Source organism: Prionailurus viverrinus, chromosome B2 (assembly GCF_022837055.1).
Source record: "Prionailurus viverrinus isolate Anna chromosome B2, UM_Priviv_1.0, whole genome shotgun sequence".
Classification (NCBI taxonomy): Eukaryota; Metazoa; Chordata; class Mammalia; order Carnivora; family Felidae; genus Prionailurus; species Prionailurus viverrinus.
The window spans coordinates 32,379,810-32,398,099 of NC_062565.1; the positions used below are offsets into that span (position 1 = coordinate 32,379,810).

General features: G+C 44.6%; 1 long non-coding RNA gene across 1 annotated transcript; it reads right to left on the reverse strand.

Annotated features, from left to right (window-relative positions):
- Positions 1-1,052: 1,052 nt before the first annotated feature.
- On the reverse strand, positions 1,053-17,663 carry LOC125165590 (uncharacterized). Its single transcript, XR_007152154.1, has 4 exons — positions 17,540-17,663; positions 17,195-17,321; positions 11,404-11,515; positions 1,053-2,379 (listed from the first exon to the last, which is right to left on the reverse strand). It is a non-coding gene; the product is annotated as an uncharacterized LOC125165590 (long non-coding RNA).
- Between the last annotated feature and the right edge of the window lie 627 nt (positions 17,664-18,290).

Below are 18,290 nucleotides of genomic sequence, written 5' to 3' on the forward strand. Positions count from 1 at the left end.
AGGGTGTGAACTCTCTGATACGTAACGTGGTATAACCTATTTCTTTACATCCTACGCAGCTTTTCTCTAGTGTGGACTGTGTAATCAACAACAAAAAGCAGCCTCCTGAGGAAAGGCCTCTCTGCACTCCTTACAGATATACATATACTCCTTCTAATCAGGAAGAAAGGGAAAAGGGGCCTCGTTGTCTTCGAAGGTTCTTCCACGCTTGGAGCCTTGTCTATTATGAAGAACTAATGAGCAGCTTGAGTGATTGGTTCCTGGTGATTCCTGGTGCTCTCTCTCCACCCTCAGCTCTCAGGACACTTCTTCCCATGTGTCGGAAGCTGGGAACTAGAGCTGAAGGTCTTGCCACATTGCTTACATTCACCTGCCTTCTATCTGCTGCGGACAGTCACAGCCCTGGACACACAATTTCCCACACTTGCTGCAGGAGTGGGCTCTCTCTGGTGTGGGCACACTGATGCACAAGAATCTTATTGCTTCTCGGTGCTTTCTCATACTCTGTATATCGATCGCACTCTCTTGCCAGTGCAGTTCCTCTGGGCTGCAGAATGGGACAGTGCAAACCTCTCTCCACTACATTTTCTGATACGCAGTAAGTTGTGACCTCTCAGTGGATCTCTAACTGCACTCACCATACTTGAAGGATCTTTTCTTCTAAGACCTCTGGTCTTAGAGACTCTAGGAAAGTCTACCAAATTGGATCTCTGGGGCCCAGCCTCTGGGAGTTTTCCCCACACCTTCCCTCCATACTCAGTGTGGTCAGAAAGACCCTGCTTTACTGCTGACTCCACCTTCTTGGCTCTGCTCTCACCATCTGACAAATAAAAACATGGCATGACCTGATAGCCACTGTGAGCAAAAACCAACCCGAGAACAGAACAATCAAAGAGAGAATAGGAGGGGCGCCTGGGTGGCTCAATCAGTTAAGCATCTAACTTTGGCTCAGGTCGTGATCTCACAGCTCGTGAGTTCGAGCCCCGCATTGGGTTCTGTGCTGACAGCTCAGAGCCTGGAGCCTGCTTTGGATTCTGTGTCTCCCTCTCTCTCTCTGCCCCTCCCCTGTTCATGTTCTGTCTCGGTCTCAAAAATGAACATTTAAAAAAAAGGGAGAGAGGGAGAGAGAGAGAGAGAGAGAGAGAGAGAGAGAGAGAGAATGGGAGTGTGCAGCATTTACCCTCCCAACCCTTCACAGTAAGGCAGGGAAGGGGGCTTGAACGGGGACAGGAGCCAGCAAAGAAGGCCGAGTAGACTGGTAAACACAGAACATAAGAGGGAGGGGACAAAGGACAGAAAAAAACACCTAGGGAATAAATAGGAAAATCAGCCAATATATGAAGATGAAGTCAACCCCTTGAATGTAAGGGGTGAGAAAACAAAGAAGCAGGCAAAGGGGAATGGCTGAGGGCAGAGGTCCTCGGTGTCGTCACACAGACAGACCAGGCAGAGGCATGGCATCAGCCGCCGTCCTCTGGGTGCTGACGGCTAGCCCCAGAAAGGAATGTGTGCTGGGTACTCCTGTGCCCATCAGATTTCCACCCAGTGGCTAAGAGACCAAGAGAAAATGAGGAATCCCCTAGATCCGTGTTCTGCCTTGGGTGCAGCCATGTTTCAAAAGGCACGAGGCAGGGGTCACAACAAGGAGGGAGCGAATGGCCCCCCTCACTCACTGGTGCAAATGAAGTCCTCCGTCCCTCAGTGGCCGGCAGACCTGGTCCCCGCTGCGCTTCCCTTTGTTCTAGGAAGACAATCAGATTAGGCTGGGAAAAATGAAATTCTGTTCATAGCACTGAGACAGGAAAGGGGACATGGTGGACCAAAACCAGACTTAGCCCTAAGCCATGAAACGGATATGGCAGGGGAGCCAACAGGCAGGCTGCTATCTAAGGGGATGACCATCTCAGGACAGAAGTGAAACCCCCACGGGCAGGGTCTTCAATACAAAGGCAGATCACCTGGGTGCTGCAGAGGGTAGACTCACATCACAGAAAAGGTGCCCATTCCCAGTGAGGGAAATATCAGAACCCAACATTTATGGGAGGCAGAACTAGCTCACGTTTCATCAGGAGGAACCACGGAGCTTACAAGGATCCAGAAAGTAAAACCAACTAACCTGAGATCTTTAGAGCATGCTGCCAGCAAATGGGTGGCAGCAATGACTTAGTTATAGCAATGGATGAACTGAGTCACACAGATTTCTGCCCCAGTCATATCACATTCCCCAAATTCTCCATCACCTCTTAATGGAGACTCCTCTCGGAAGGGTCAGATGATGCCAGTCCCCATGAGTGAAGTGTAGAGCTGTGGCCTCATACGTCCTCGAAGGTCACCCAATCCTGAAACACGTGATTTCTACTGCCACCAGAGGAATGCTCCCTGAGGGGCACAACCAGATTCAGCAGGGTAAAGGGGAGGCTTTGAATCTATGTTTATACCTGACAAGCAAAGACAGCTATGGAATAAGACAAGGGTCAAGTTTAGGAAGACCCTTCCAGCAGAGAAGCGGTGGTCAGGGCTGCCACGGTTAGCAAATGTCACAGCGATGAAAGTGCAAGGGAAAACTGCATTTCTCTCCCCTCTCCCAACACTTTTGGTCACCAAATGTGTGTCTATTGGAGGGCCAATGTGGGGAGGAGAGTGTTCCTACACCAAGCAGTTCTCTGACACCAGCTGGGTGTCCCACAGTTTAGAGATTTTAAGTAATCTCTATACCCAATGTGGGGCTTGAACTCACAGTCCCAAGATCAAGAGTCACGTGCTCTACGGACTGAACCAGGCAGGCACTCCAAGGGTGGCCCACAATTTAACTCAATTTTGACACTATGTGGAGAAAGCATCAGATCCTACAGGTTAAGGGCTCAGTTCCACTGGCCTGTCCCCACTTCAGACACCAGTCTTAAGTCCAAGTTGTCACCTGCACTAACTGACTGGCTATAAATCAGGTTCCCGTGACCCTCTCCTCAGGTTCCATTAATTTGCTAGAGGTGCTCTCAGAACTCAGGAAAACTGTACTTACTATTGCCAGTTTATTACAAAGGGTATTAAAAGATATGAATAGGGGCGCCTGGGTGGCTCAGTCGGTGAAGCGTCCAACTTCGGCTCAGGTCATGATCTCACGGTCCGTGAGTTCGAGCCCCGCGTCAGGCTCTGTGCTGACAGCTCAGAGCCTGGAGCCTGTTTCAGATTCTGTGTCTCCCTCTCTCTGACCCTCCCCTGTTCATGCTCTGTCTCTCCCTGTCTCAAAACTAAATAAAAACGTTAAAAAATTAAAAAAAAAAAGATACGAATAAACAGTTAGATGAAGGGATACATAAGCAGAGCACAGGTGCCTCCTCCCCTGTGGACTTAGGATGTGCCACCTCCTGGCAAATGGACACGTTCTTATTCATCAACCCAGAGGAGCTCATCAAATCTCACTGCCCAGCAATTTTTACAGGGCTTATTATCTAGCCCTCTTCCCTTCCCACAGATTGGCAGGTGGCGCTGATAATTGCAACTCTCCAATTACTTGATCTTTCTGGTGATCAGCTCCATCCTGAGGTTATCAAGGGACCCTACCTTAAGTGCCCTTGTTAGCATAAACCCAGTGCACTTGGAAAGGGACTCCTGAAGAGTAGCAAGAGACAATCCTATCACCCAGGAAATTCCAAGGGCTTTAGGAGCTCACTGCCAGGAATCAGGGACAAAGACCAAATATATTTATTATACCACAGGAAGGAATGCAAACTTTAATTAATTAGATGGCCAGCCAAGGTCTCAGGAAGGGCAGCAGAGGGAAGCAAGGCTTCACAGACCCAAGTGGTAGGGCTGTGGCTGCCATGACTGGGCCTCAGGACTTTCCTCTGCAGAGGGTGAGTGCTTTAGGGCCACACTGGCAGAGGATGGGGTAAAAGTTTCTGAGGGGACACACACACACACACACACACACACACACACACACACACAAAGGCAGTCCTCTGCCTTGTGCCCTGACCAATTCCCAATGCCCAGGGAGGGAATATTTACAAGGCAGGAATGTTTACCAAAGGCGGAGCGCGCACAGCCCTGTAGTTCTGACCCTGCAACCAAACCTACTTTGGAAACCAGACTCTCAGGCAGCAATGGACAATACCCAACATCTCTCGTGTGGGAGAAAGACAGGCAGGCCTCACTCTAGAATTTAAGACTTGTACAAAGTCTGGATAAAGGTATTCCAAACTCTTGAAGGAAAGGATTAAGAGGAGTATTCATTCACTCTCAACATTTTTTTTTTTACACAAAGAGCTTTATGAAAAACATCTCTCTCAAATTTTTGTATCATGTAAGATATAAACATAAAATGTATTTATTGATGTTTAGAATAGTAAAAAGATTTATTTCTCACTCGTGTTATAGAAGGGCTGTGGCTTTGCTCCATGGCACCCAAGCTGAAAGGACAATCCCCGAGACTTCCTCGTGGCTGAGCCCAACCAGCAACCACATTTTTTCTTTTTAAAATTGTGGTGTGATGTATAGACCTTATTTGCCATTGTACGAATTTTTCAGTGGATAGTTCAGTGGCATTAAGTACATTCACACTGCCGTGCAGCCATCACCACCATCCGTCTCCAGAACTTTTCTCATCTGCCCAAACTGAAACTCCATGTCCGTTAAACAATAACTTCCCCCCAGCCCCTGGCAACCACTGTGCTACTTGCTGTCTCTATGAATTTGACTCCTCTAGGTACCTCATGTAAGTGGAGTCGAACAGTTATTTATTCTTTGGTGACCGCCTTACTTCACTAACATGTCCTCAAGGTTCATCCATGTTGTAGCATGTGTCAGAATTTCCTTCATTTTCAAGGCTGAATAACAAACATTCCATTGTATGTGCACCGCATTTTGTTTACCCAGTCATCCCCTCGTGGATACCTGGGTGGCTCCCACCTTTTGGCTATCATCACTAACGCTGCTACAAACATGAGTGTGCAAATAAATACTGAAGTCCCTGTTTTTAATTTTTGGAAATATCTTGAAAAACAGAATAGCTGGGTCATATGGTAATTATATTTTAATTATTTTGAGGAACTGCCATACCATTTTTCACAGCAGCTGCAGCATTTTACATTCTCACTGGCAATGCATGAGGGTTGTGATTTCTCTATAGCCTCACCAACCCTTGTATTTTCTGTTTTTCTGGTATAATAATTGTAAAGGGTGTGAAGCGGTATCTCACTGTAGGTGTGATTTGCGTTTCCCTAATGATTAGGGATGTTAAGCATCTCTTCCTATGCTTATTAGCCATCTGCACATCTTTGTGAGAAATGTCTATTATTTAAGTCTTTGGCCCATTTTTTAATGGAGTCGTTTAGGATTGATTGATTGATTGATTGATTTAAATTGTAGGAGTCCTTTATATATTTTGGATCTCTTTCAATTTTTAAAGACTTTCTAAAAAACTTTTTGCATGGAAAATGTCTACAATTCAAGAATTTCTCACGGGGTGCCTGGGTGGCTCAGTCGGTTAAGCGTCCGACTTCAGCTCAGGTCATGATCTAGTGGTCTGAGTTCGAGCCCTGCATCGGGCTCTGTGCTGACAGCTCAGAGCCTGGAGCCTGTTTCAGATTCTGTGTCTCCCTCTCTCTCTGACCCTCCCCCATTCATGCTCTGTCTCTCTCTGTCTCAAAAATAAATAAACATAAAAAAAAAAAAAGAATGTCTCAGAAATATCATTTACAGTTGGATCGGGATTTTCGAGATTATTTAGCTTTTTATTTTGAAATAACAACAGATCTACAGGACCTTAGATGTTTGTATCTGGAGTTAAAATAGCATCACAGGACGAATGTAAAGGCTAAATAAATATGCAAAGCCAAGCAGGAGGGTCTCTCTTAGCCCATCTCTGCCTGCCCTTTCTCCCGCCGCAAAGGTCACATTTCACAAATCAGAATGGGAAAACTATAGTACACAGAATTTGTATCTGGGAAGGGTGACAAGGGCCATCACTTCATATATATTACTAAGTTACTCTGGTTTCACTGAGAACATCCCCAGAAAAGATTTTCCATATAGGCTAGGCAGTGGAAATCATTCTTTCTACCAAAAATGAATTGTGACAATTAACAGGACAGACTTTCAAAAAAGCTTTTTCAATGTGATCTGACCACTGTCAGAGGGTGCCAGTCACCTACCAACACCACTCTCTTCTTTCCTGCTAACAGAAACACATTTGTATCCAGGGTGACAAAGTGCTCAGCTAAAAAGGCCACATCTTCCAGCCTCCCCCATAGCCAGGGCTGGCTGGTTACATGAGAGTTCTGGCCAATGAAATGAAAGCCAGGAGTCACTAGATAGGGCTTCCAGAAAGCTCTTTAAAGCCCTGTTATTTAAAAATGTGACACTTTGTTAGAAATACGGAATATTGGAGGGCGCCTGGGTGGCTCAGTCTTTTAAGCATCTAACTTCAGTTCAGGTCATGATCTCACAGTTTGTGAGTTCAAGCCCCATATTGGGCTCTGTGCTGACAGCTCAGAGCCTAGAGCCTGCTTCAGGTTCTGTCTTCCTCTCTGCCCCTCTCCTGCTCATGTTCTGTCTCTTTTTCTCTCTTTCTCTCTCAAAAATAAGTAAAACATTAAAAAAAGAAATATGGAATCTTGGGTCCTACAAAATTGGGATCTGCATTTTAACAAGATCCTCTGTTTATTCACATGTGCATTTAAAGTTCTGAGAAGTGCTACTTTAAGGGGAGTTTAGTTAGCTTCCTCTTTTTTCCAGCCTGGAATGTGAAGGTGGTGGCTGGAGCTACAGTGGCCATCTTTTGACCATGATGTGACCTCACAAAAGCCACATGCTAAGGAAGATAGTGAAAAAAGCAGGAGGAGACTGAGGCACTGATGACATCATGATCATGGAGCCACCACACTGCCTGGAGCTGCCTGCTCCAGATTTTTGTTTTTTTTTTTTTAGTAATCTCTACACACAACGTGGCACTCCAACTCACAACCCCAAGATCAAGAGTCCCATGCTCTGCTGACTGAGTCAGCCAGGCACCGCAGCTCCAGACCTCTTTAACACAAGGGGAAGAACCTCTACCATGTGTACTTACTACTGACAAGGAACCACTCCAGATGTACAGACTAGAAGAGATATCAGAAAGCCCGAAGCAAGAAAAAGGCACAGTCAACCGTTACTGGATCATAAACCATATAGAATCTTTTCATTTCAAGTTAATATATAGAGGCACATGTAAGTGTATGAAAATTTCCACAGGATGGAAGTATATACATCAACTGGGGAGCCTGGGTGTCTCAGTTGGTTAAGCATCTGACTTGACTCTTAATTTTGGCTCAGGTCATGATCTCACAGTTTGTGAGATTGAGCCCTGCATTGTGCTCTGCACCTGCTTAGGATGTTCTCTCTCCTTCCCTACTCCTCTCTCTCTCTCAAAATAAACTTAAAAAAAAAAAGTTCTCATCACAAGAAAAAAATTTAAAAAAAAGTATATGCATCAAAATGCTCAGAGTGTAGGTGGTGGAATTAGGAGTAAATTTAATTTTCTTCCTTATACCTTCTGTTATTGACTGAATTTTTTACACTGTGCATGAATTTTATAAGAGACATTGTTTAGAAAATACATGTACCTTACACAAAAGGACACCTTAACATGAAAAAAGGTACAATATTGAACAGGATAAAGAACTGCCAGGGTGCAGCACCTGGCTAGCTCAGTCAGTGGAGCATGCGGCTCTTGATCTCCAGATTGTGAGTTTGAGTCCCACGCTGGGTGTAGAGTAACTTAAGAAATAAAATCTTAAAAAAAAAAAAAAAAAAAAAAAAGAATTGCCAGGGTGCTTGGCTGGCTCAGTTGGAAGAGCATGCAGCCCTTGATCTTAGGTTGTGAGTTCAAACCCCACACTGGTGGCGGGGTGGGGGGTTCGAGACTATTTAAATAAATAAATAAACCCCTAAAAAAAAAAAAAAATTGCCTACTCTTGGGGGTGGGAATGGGCTACCAAGAAAACAGTGAATAAAGTGAGAGAGACCTTGCTTGACTAATAATGACAATGGGCTTCAAACTGAGTATAATTTGCACACTCTCTACTCCTATGGGCCAAAAAACTCCTAGGTCACATCACATACATTTTTTAATTTTTTTTAACGTTTATTTATTTTTGAGAGAGACAAAGACAAAGCATGAGCAGGGGAGGGGCAGAGAGAGAGGGAGACACAGAATCTGAAGCAGGCTCCAGGCTCTGAGCTGTCAGCACAGAGCCCAACACAGGGCTCAAACCCACAAACTGAAAGATCATGACCTGAGCCAAAGTCAGACGCTCAACCGACTGAGCTACCCAGGTGCCCGCATCACATATATTTTTGAATAAACATCTGTTCACCAGCTTGATTAATTCCTTGGTTTTCAGACTCTACTAAATTAATGTCTGGCTATATTTCAAAATAACATGATCCTCAAGAGGCAAAGAGCAGGGTACCTGCAGGGTACCTCAGGTACCTGAGGCCCACATACATGTATCCACTTCAGAGGCAGCTCAAAAAACTCTTGTACAAGCACAGTAAAACTAAACTAAGTACAGCTTTCCAGAATCCTCCCTTTAAGGGGAAAATGTTCAAACACACATTTAAGAAGCACTGAAGCATCTTATTGTGTGCACTTCCTTCTTACTGGACTCTCTACATATAAGAACATTTCAAGAATTAAAAAACCCACTATTTAAGCTGTCTTTTGAATACAGTTAAGTTAAAATGTGAATACAACAATCCAAATAGGCAAAACTCACCCTAAACTAAAACTATAGCACAAGAGAGTGGCTCAGCAGAGATTACCATACTCACGCCAACAGTGAAATTCAGTAATACCCAATACCTTACTTCACTAGCACAGAAATTCACAAGGCAAGGGATTTTTTTATTTGTTCATTGATGATCTCAAGCATCTAGAACAGTACCTGTCACATATGAGGTGTGGGGGGAAAATGTGAATGACTGTACTAGCAATAAACAAAGTCTTCACTTAAAATACTACACACAGGGGTGTCTGGGTAGCTCAGTTGGTTAAGCATCCAACTTTTGATCTCAGCTCAGGTCATGATCTCACTGTTCCTGAGATCGAGCCCCAGCACAAAGCCTGCTTGGGATTCTCTCTCCCTCTCTCTCTCTCTCTCTCTCTCTGCCTCTCCTTCTCCTCTGCTTCTGCTCTCTCTCTCAAAATAAGTAAATTTTAAAAAATTACATTCAGACACACATTAAATCAATTTGCAAATGTCTCCAAGAGAAAAGGATGTTGAATAGTTTCCCACTAATCTATGCATTCACCAAAGAATATAAAGCTAATACAATTTTGTTAATCAAATACTTAGGTGTTACAAACACATGGCAATGAGATGTAAATTATGGTGAAAAGAGGGCAAGGTAGCATGTATACATGATAGATATCCATGTTAGATGTTCAGGCCTCATCCATGGGGATGAGATGACAGGCACTTAGGACCCTAGGAGTGGCAGGAGAGACAAGATAAATCACCTGCCGAACCCAGACACCACAGGCTAGCTCTAAAGGTGAGGATGAGAAGACTGACACACATGATTTAGGCTTTGTGTTTAATGTAACTTGGAAAGCTATGATGCAGACAACCTGATTCAAACATCTTCAAATGTGTATTAACAGACTACCACGTAGCTTGCTGATGCTGGTTATTAAGATCAATGCCCTTTTTTTGAATTCTATGACATAGTTTGACTTTCTATATCCTTTTTATAGGGAAAAGATGTGTGACCAACTTGCAGAAATAGTCTTGTTTGCTTGCCAGATATATTTCTCATTGTAAATTTGCATGCTGGCTAATTATAACAGCTTGAAAGTTACATAAATGTCCAACAATAGGGAATCAGTTAAGAATAAAATTCATTATAGTGCATATATATATATAAGACTACACAGCCATTAAAAAACATGATGTAAAAGTAGAGATTGCCATGGGAAAATGTCCACAAATAGAGGACATTTAGAAAATCAGGTTACAAAACAGATGTATCAAATAATCCTGGCTATGTTTAAAAAACTAAATAGGAGAGAAAAAAACCTGGCAGAACCTTACTAAGCATGGGGTTGTGTCTCAGGGTACAGCTAAAGACGCCTTGTTTTATACTGTAATTTTGTAAATTTAGGTCTCATTTTTCTGCATTTTCCAAACTTTCTATAACGAAAAATAATTGCTTCTATAATCAGAAAACAAGCAGCAATAATTTTGTTTTTCAATTTTCATTCAGATGACCTTAGGCAAGTTAATCAACCTCTCTTTACCTATAAATATGGGGATAAAAGGACTCCTGCCTTTAGGTTACCAGGACATGTAAATGCTTACAACAATCCCTGGCAAGTGGGAGTTGCTCAGTAAAGGTTAGCTATTAGCTCTGAAATTCTTGCGAGTATGCATGTGTACTGGAGGGCCAGGCCTGTCTCACGGGTAGGGTAGAGCCAGCCTGAGAAGCCAGCAGGCCTCTCCATCTAATTCCACAACAACTAACAAAGGTACAAAGGGAAATTTAGGGCTGAGTTCACAAATTCCCAAGTCTTTAGACACCAGGGAAAAAAAGTAAATGTGAGTGAAGCAGCTGGGAGGCTGACAAGGAGCAGGGTGCTATGGCTCTGCAGAAGTGGCAGCGGGAGGGGGGATGCTCCTCAGAAGTACCTCAATTTGGCCTATTTTATTAATCTCTATAGCCAACATGAGGCTCGAACTTACAACCCTGAGACAAAGAACTGCATGCTCCTCCGACTGAGCTGGCCAGGAGCCCCATTCCACTTATTTTAAAAGCCTCCCGGGGTGCCTGACTGGCTCAGTCAGTTGAACGTCTGATTCTCGATTTTGGCTCAGGTCATGACATCCTGGTTTGTGAGTTCAAACCTCACATTGGGCTCCACGCTGTCAGCGTGGAGCCCCTTGGGATTCTCTCTCTCTGCCCCTCCCCACTCCCATGCTCTTTCTCTCCCTCAAAAGAAATAAACTTAAAATTAATTTTTAAATAATAAATAAATAAATAGCCTGCACTGGCCTAACAGCCCCCATCTATCCTGTAGCTGCCCTGATTTGTGCATTAAAGTATCCACAGAAAGACCAATTTAAAGTGATAGGAATTTACAGGTTGTTGTACACGCCATCCCAGTCAATGCTCCTCTTTCTTCAGGGTGTTCACAACTGGGTTTCAAGTTATTTGTCAGTGTTCCCTCAGGTAGGATGTTGTTAAAACACCAGCAATGAACAGGTTTGTTTGTTTAAGTAGGCTCCATGCACAACACGGGGCTTGAACTCATGAACCCAAAATCAAGTCACATGCTCTACCAGCCAGGCACCTCAACAATGAACAGTTTCCATGCTCACGTGTCAGTCGCTGTTATCAATGATGGAAACCAACTGCATGACCAACCTGTGGTAAGAAAGGGATTCCAGGGTTGGGGGCGTCTGGCTGGCTCAGTCGGTAGTGCGTGCAACTCTGATCTTGGAATTTTGAGAGGTCCACGCTGGGTGTAGAGAGATTCCTTTAAAAAAAAAAAAATCTTAAAAAAAGAAAAAGAAAGGGATTCCAGGGTTATACAGTTGAGGGGTCCCGTAGGTAAGTTAGTCTGACTGCTTCCAGTCCAAATGACCAGGGAGGGAATTCAGAGAGTAGGAACTAATACTGGACCAAATGTAATCTGTCCTAGACTTTCAGGGACCGTACGATTTATTGTCACAATAGGGATACTTCTTACTTCTGAGACTGGAAAGGAATGCTATTAATAATTCCACCAGAGGGGTGCCTGGGTAGTTCAGTCGGTTAAGCGTCCAACTTAAGGTCAGGTCATGATCTCACAGTTTGTGGATTTGAGCCCTGCGTGGGACTCTGGGCTGACAGCTCAGGGCCTGCTTTGGATTGTGCCCCCCTCTCTCTCTGTGCCCCTCCCTGGCTGATGTACTCTCTCTCTCAAGAATAAATATACTTTAAAAATAATAATTACACCAGAGGGCGCCTGGGTAGCTCAGTCAGTTGACTCTTGATTTTGACTCAGTTCTTGGGATCCACGTCAGGCTCCATGCTGAGAGTAAAGCCTGCTTAAGACTCACTCTCTCTCCCTCTGCCCCTCTCCCCTGCTGGTGTTCTTTCTCTGTTAAAAAAGCAGGAGGGGGAAGAGGGCTGGCACCTGGGTGGCTCAGTCGACTATTGACTTCAGCTCAGATCATGATTTTATAGTTTGTGAGATCAAGCACTGTGTTGGGCTCTGCACTGACAGCGCTTCTCTCTTTCCCTCTCTCCTGCCCCTCCATTGTTCGTGTGCTCTCTCTCTTCGAATAAATAAACATTAAAAAAAAAAATTGGAGCAGGACATTGGGTGTTGACTAGAAATGTCTCAAACAAATTGGGACATATGGCTACCCAATTAAAATCATAGTGTTCCCTAAGGCCTAGGGTAAATTCCAGCTCTTCACTTGAAAACTATCTACTTTTTTTTTTTTAATGTTCATTTATTTTTGAGAGAGAGACAGATAGAGGGCGAGCTGGGGAGGGGCAGAGAGAGAGAGGGAGACACAGAATCCAAAGCAGGCTCCAGGCTCTGAGCTGTCAGCACAGAGACGGGGTTCAAATTCACGAACCACAAGATCATGACCCAAGCCCAAGTCAGATGCTTAACCCTGAGCCACCCAGGTGCCCTGAAAACAATCTACTTTCATGGCATTTAGAAACCACTCTCTTCAAACCACTGTGTACTAGTAAATAACCCAGTAGACTTATTTAAAGGGTTTACTACCCACAGAGGTTTGGGATCTTCCTTTCTGGAATGCTTGGATTGAAAGCCAAGAGGCTCTACAGCCAGAATGAGGACCCTGGGTCCCAGAGTTGATATACTGAAAAGCGTTTCAGAAGGCAGTAGTGATTAGTTGATCTCTCAGTTACTGGTCCCTCCCTAGATCCCTGACACCACATCAGCCTCAGGGAGGAGAGACTAAGAGGACTACTCTGAGCAGCAGCTCCACATGAACACAGCAGGGTCAGGAGCTGTCCCACCAGCCACCCTGTTCCCTTTTCCTCTAGGGGTTATAGGTCGGCCACTGGCTCAGAAGCCACCAGTGCAGTAGTGACAGGAGACCATGATTACAGGCCCAAGACCATGTCCATGGTTGAGACCAGCTAGGACTTGTACTTCATGTGCGTACTACCTAACAACTATCTTCCAGATTCTACTGGAAAACAGGACTACATTACATTCCCATGGTCTGTTTGATAATTATCCTATTCAGCTCTTTTCCTTTCTACGTTGTGAAATTTTAGCTTCTCAAGTTTGCTCTCTTTTCCCTCCTCCTTTACTAATTAACAGAATTCCAAGTCTGGCTTTGAAACTACAGACCTTCCCACTTACTGGTGAAAAAAGTCTCAGCTAGATCAAAGGAAAAAATATTTCTCTGTTCTCCTACAGCTGCAGAAAAGCACGTACTATTCAATGTCACGAAAGTGTTCTTGTTAAGGTTGTTTTTGAGGAGTCCTTCAAGACTCTTGGACTTCAGAGATTGCTACCACATCCTGGGAAAGTAGTCCTTAACTTTTAAAGTCTATAATTCTGACGGACTTACTTAATTTGTAGTCTTGGTAGCACTATTTAAATAGATATGCTAGGGGGGGTGCCTGGGTGGCGCAGTCGGTTAAGCGTCCGACTTCAGCCAGGTCACAATCTCGCGGTCCGTGAGTTCGAGCCCCGCGTCGGGCTGATGGCTCAGAGCCTGGAGCCTGTTTCTGATTCTGTGTCTCCCTCTCTCTCTGCCCCTCCCCCGTTCATGCTCTGTCTCTCTCTGTCCCAAAAATAAATAAAAAACGTTGAAAAAAAAATTTTTTTTTAATTACAAAAATAAATAAATAAATAAATAGATATGCTAGGTTTTTTGGCTCACTCATGACCACAAAGTGTGTGATTTTTCATTCTTAAACCAGGAGAGGATCATTATTAGCAACCTTCTCTACTCATAAGAGCATGGAAATAAAAATGAACAACAATGGCTTTATTGGATTTCGGTGTTTTGGGTTTTTTTTTTTTTTAATGTTTGTTTATTTTGAGAGAGAGCGGATGAGCTGGGGAGAGGCAGAAAGAAAGAGAAAGAGAGAATCTCAAGCAGTCTCCATGCTCAGCACGGACAAACCATGAGATCACGACCCGAGCTGAAATCGAGTGGAACACCTAACTGACTGAGCCACTCAGGCATCCCTTATTGGATTTCATTTTCAAATAGAATTTGACAATCAAATGTTTAAATTAATTTTATTAGCAATAAACCTCCAACTATTTAAATGTCTGGTGGTTGAAGTTACTCTTTTTGCCCTTAGCAAATCTCTAAGAGGAGTGACCCCAGCTGTCTGGATCGGAGGGAGTACATCAATCCTATACTAGGGCCAGGGCTCACTCACTCAGCAACCAGGAGAGTAGAACAGGAATGGGCTCCTGGCCCTCCAAGCAACTAGGAAAGGTCTTCATCTTTTAGAGGCAAAATGGTCTGTCCTGTCAGCATAACTTTCCAGTCCTCTTCCTATTCCCTGGGATGAGAGGTCCCTATGATTTCACTAAGGGGACAGAGGGGAGAAAGCAGGGTTGGAGGTCCCATTGCCCATCACCCAGACACCTTTTCTCAGTCCAACCTCAGAAGAGGAGCCACTGGATTCAGACTGGGACTTATTTGAACATGAGGGTTCTGAGAATTTGAGGGGATCCAGATCCAAAGTCCTGTTCTCTACTCAGCTCCATTTCCAAGCAAACATGAAGATGCAGATTCTAAATAGGACACATAAAAACTGTAAATGCTAGGGGTGCCAGGCCAGCTCAGTCAGAAGAGCATGTGACTCTTGATCTCGGGGTTGCGAGTTCGAGCCCCGCTTTGGGTATAGAGATTACTTAAAAAATAAAAAAATGATTAATTAATAACATAGGAAAAAAAAAAACAACACCTGCAAATGTTACTACACTCTGCTCACTTAGAAATCCTAAGTCCACGGGGAACTGAGGAAGGTGGAAAGGAATCCACCTTAAGCCTTCCTTCACAGTACCTCTGAACCAGAGTTCAGACCTGGGAGAAAAGGCTGCATAACATTGGTAATAGTAAAATAAACCAAAAATAAATAAGTAAGATAAGGTAAGACAAAATAAAATTAAATTTAAAAATAAGTTAATTAATTAATTAATTAATTAAAATAAGGGGGCGCCTGGGTGGTTCAGTTAGTTAAACGTCAAACTTCAGCTCAGGTCATGATCTCACAGTTCATGAGTTGGTTCCTGAGTTGGAGACCCACATCAGGCTCTGTACTGACAGGGCAGAAACTGCTTCGGAACCTCTGTCTCCCTATCTCTCTGTCCCTCTCCCACTCTCACTCAAAAAAAAATTTAGAAAAAAATTAAATTAAAAAAATAAAATAAACCAGGAGAGAACTTACTAGAATGAATCTATATTCTTAACAAAAGAATTCAAAAGCCTTTAGAATTACTATGTAACAGTTACAAGTTGCAGGCAGAGCAGGACAGGGGCTCCTAAGGCCTTCCTGCACTCACCACACTATGGTTCTTCATCCAGCCCAGATACGCAAGACCTCCCCACTTTCCAAATGGCTTATCACTTCAGTTTTATAGACTGAAAATCCTATTCACAGGCAAGGGAAAAGAGTCAGCATGTTAAGGAATCAGGATATCAGGGCAATTCTCTGCTGATGAGCCCTCTAATTTCATGGCTGCAGTCAAGCTAACTCCTCCTCTGTTCCTGCCTCTCGGCTCCTTCCCACTGGCTCTAGATACTCCATTTGATTCCTTCTTTCCTCTCTTCTCATGACCAACTGTAGACTTTCCAGCTTTCCACTATCTTGCTGTCCACTCTAACCTAAAAAAAAGCTTAAAGGTTTTTCTGCTAAAAACCACAGAAATACAGAGAACCGGCAGTTAAAGCCTGGTCTGTGTTTCTGGTTTTCCTTTTTAGGTGATATTCTGGGAATCCCTTTTCTTTTTAATATTTTAATTTTTGAGAGAGAGAGAGAGAGAGAAAGCTTGGAGGAAGGGCAGAGAGAGAGGGGACAGAGGATCTGAAGCAGGCTCTACACTGAAAGCAGAGAGAGAGCCCAATGCGGGGCTTGAACTCACAAGCTGTGAGATCATGACTTGACCCAAAGTCAGATGCTTAACCAACTGAGCCACCCAGGCACCCCTGGGAATCTCTTTCCTACCACACTTTCATTATCAAGGGTGGATTTCAACTCCATCCCATTCATACATACTTTCTCCAACACTTATACTGGGGGCCTCCTTTTTTAACTACAAAATATGGGGGGCTGGCAAACTCCAGATTGGACTCTTCCACCTTAATGCCCCCACCCCATTTAATATAATTAAATCATTCTGATACAGGATTATAATGACAAAAGAACTAGACTCATTTCACGTATTTGGGGGAAGCTGGAGGAATATGCTCTCTCCGACAGAACCTACTCTGAGGTGTGGATGGGCCCAGTGGGCAATTCCTTTTTGTGTGTCTGGGATGGGAAGATGACAGTGGCAGTGGGCAGTCACCCTAGATACCTACCAGTCAGTCCCAGGCCTAAGATCCTGCTGTGGGAATGCTTACACAGAACTCCAGGCAGGAAAAAGGCAAGAACTGAGAATACTTAGAAAACTGTGCATTGTTAATGAATCTTGGGGTCCTGAGTTTCAGCCCCACATGGGGGGGTAGATTTTACTTAAGACAAGAAAACAAAGAGAGAGAGAGAGGAGAGAAAAGAAAAGAAAAAAGAAAAGACAGAAAGAAAAAGGAATCTCTTGCCTCAAGGCCCAGCAGCACGTCAAGGCTCTCTCTGTCAAAAACACTGGGAATTAGGACCTGTACAGCTCCATCCAACAACACTTGCATCAAAAGAGGGCTTGGCATACCAATAAGGGACATTTCAAGCCAAGTCACATGCAAATTCCAAGCCTTTCGTCGGGCATAAACATAAATACTATAAATTAGAAATAAATAAATATTGACTAAAACAAAAACCAAAAACAGAAGAAGCTTGAGCTCAGCTACTCCGAAGGTCTGAAGCTCTGGAGGCTCTCCAGACCCTGAAGCGTTCCACCACACACGAGCGGGGAAATGTGGAGAAAGACGGAGCCACAGTTAGTGAGAAACTGCAGTTAAGCCTTCCAGTCAGACCAGTCGGGTCACAGGAAAGTCCTTACTCAGCGCGCTGGTGTTTCCCTTAATTCTTCAGCATCAGTCCGTGTAAAGAGCCTTCTGGGTGCAGTCCAGGCGATTCCACTCTTCGTTTCCGAAGCCCACGTCCACATCATCGAAGGTCACCGGCCCCTGCAACAGTAGGTTTGTGCACTATGGTCCGGGGTCATCCCAGCACCTGCTCCTCGAAGGAGAAGCAGGGCTGGGAACTTGAGGAGCGGGGGAGAGACGCGCTGAGAAGAGGCGGTCGGGGGGCACCGAGAGTGGCAGGGCCCGACGACCCCGGGCAGGGGGACAGACAATGCCGAAGTGGACCCCCGCGAGGGGGCTCGGGACCTGCACCCACTCACCTTAGGCGCTGGGGATAACAGAAAAGTAAAGTACACGCCGTCCGCCCTCAGCAACAAGCTTCCGCCCTCAGCAACAAGCTTCCGCCCCACACTCAGTAGAGCAGCAAAACTCCGCGCGCCCAGCCCACCACGCGTCCGCCTGAGCCTCGGGCCCCGCCCCTAGGCAACTTCGTGCCCTCTCTAGGCTGCGCGGAGGACCTTGCGTCTCGGTGGGCCGCTCCGTAGCTCGCTTGGGGAGCGCCGGTCCCGGGTTGGACCGGAAACATGGCGACCCGGGCCTCGGCGATTCTGCGAGGCTTGGTCCCCTCACTCTTCACGTTTCACGCGAATCATTTTTTTTTTTAACTTGTTATTTATTTATTTATTTTTCGATGTTTATTTATTTTTGAGAGAGAGAGGGAGAGGGAGACACGGAAGCCAAAGCGGGCTCCAGGCTCAGGTCTCTGGAGTTGTCAGCACAGAACCAGATGCGGGGCTCCGACCCAGAAACCGTGAGACCATTACCTGGGGCGAAGTTGGCCGCTTAAGGGACTGAGGCACCCAGCCGCCCTGCGAATCATCTTTAAAACTGGTTTTCCCCATTGTATTTCCTAGTGGACCACTAAAGAGGAAAAAAAAAAAAGGCAGTGTCACCCCTAATATAAGGAAATGACCACTGTTACCATTTTAGAGACTTTTACTCCTATAATTTTCTACATATAGTTTAATATTTTTGTGTTTTTGTCATCTCCAATTTTCCTACTTGATTTTG